Source organism: Myotis brandtii, unplaced genomic scaffold, assembly GCF_000412655.1.
Source record: "Myotis brandtii unplaced genomic scaffold, ASM41265v1 scaffold4225, whole genome shotgun sequence".
Taxonomy (NCBI): domain Eukaryota; kingdom Metazoa; phylum Chordata; class Mammalia; order Chiroptera; family Vespertilionidae; genus Myotis; species Myotis brandtii.
In genome coordinates this window covers 29,161-30,995 of record NW_005366193.1, presented here as the reverse complement: position 1 = coordinate 30,995, position 1,835 = coordinate 29,161, and positions in this window count along the sequence as shown.

Below are 1,835 nucleotides of genomic sequence, written 5' to 3'. Positions count from 1 at the left end.
AGGGAAGAAAGATGCCATGTGGTACATTCATTGCTTTTTCATCATGCTCATAGCACCAAGAGTAGGTGACACTAAGCAGAGGTATGTAGACCCAAAGCAGTTTAGTACAGACGACCCGTGTGATGATAAACACACACACCGAGGGGCATAGAATGTTTATTATGCACATAGTTGAAATCTCTGTGAAACACAAGAAAGGCCCATCAGGAATTCAGACCTGCTTTGATGGAGGCAGGAAAGGAGACTGGCTCAGGGATTTTATTTTGGAGAGGTGGGAGGAGGAGCATAATTCTGCTTCCAGGGGCTTATGTATATTCAACCTTTTATTGACATCTGGAGAGGAGACCCAACTTTTCTTTTAATATTCCCATGTGGGGCCAAGTAAGAAGAGGCAGGAATGAGCCATCAGTTTTCAGCAGTCAAGCAAAAACTAAAATAAAATAAGGATATTTATTTTACTGAAAAATTATAAAATTTGAGCAAACATTAAGAAAAAAGGCCATTATTTGGTACAAAAACAATCTCTTTAGAAATTCAGACAAATGATGATAAATAACAAAATGATGATGATAATGGTGGTGTTGATAGTTCTGGTGATGGTACTGATGACCATAGAACTGGACAGGGGTTATGGTCTCTTGTCTTGGGTGGGATCTCTCCCCTACCCAAAACCATAAGTTGTTTGGAAGCCTTGTATCAACTTTTAGAAGTGGCCATTTTGGTTTCAATTTCCAATGACATCTGAAGAGAAGATTCCTGCTTTTATTATTTGATAAAAAGTCAATGTGTGTAGACAACCACCATGCTTACAAAATTTGAGAATGATAATAAGTAAGCAACTGATGATGATGATGCTGTTGATGATGATGATGGACTGAGAAAGGGGTCTTGTTCTAAAGAAAGGAAGGCTCCTCATACGGAAACACCATCACCATGACTCCTCAAGGGAGGAGTGTCCACTCTTCCCTGTAACTGTTGAGGGATTTCATAAATGAGAGCCAATGAATTATGCAGCTTGGGTGATTCATGGTGTCACCACGTGAGGAACCACCCCAAAGGTGTCCATGTGCAGATCCCCTGCACTTGAGAAGGTGTTACCTTTCAGAACAAAGACACTATGAGAATGTGCATGTAGGAAACAAGGAATCCCCTTCTAACCAGTTTGCAAGGACATGTTCCTTATTTCTGTATGATCTTTAAAGCTTCTATTTCTAATAAACTCCTGTTCATAATTATTCTGGTATTCCCTATGATGACATAAGCCAGGGGTGGGCAACCCCTGGAATGCGTGCCAAACATGACACGCCAGTAACTCTTGCTGGCACACGAAACCCTCTCTTATAATCTTCCATTTACAATTTTTTTCTTAATATCAACTTTTTTATTTTTCAGATAAATTCAGTGTAGTTGCATCGTAGATAAAGAAATAATTTTACATAACATGTACACATTAAAAAATACATGTATTTTTCATCATCACATACTGTGTTTTTGTCGCTTGAATGAATTTTATTATTTCTTCAATGTTCTTCACATACATACACCTTAAGAGATATCAAGTAGGCGTAACATGTTCTCAAAAAATTATTATTAGCACGCAGAAGAATTTTGAGTCAGAGATTTTGCTGGTTTTGGCACACACTCACAAAAAGATTGCCCACCCCTGATATAAGCTGTCGCTATCATGTCCTGCAATTCCTACTGGGCCTTCACTGGATGATGCTTTAAACCCAGAGGTCCAGGTATTCTCTGTCCATGAAAATCAAGCATATTTCTCTTTAGTGACTCAGAACAAATCCAGCTTCCTCCTCTTATGCAGTTAAAAGTCACATCTA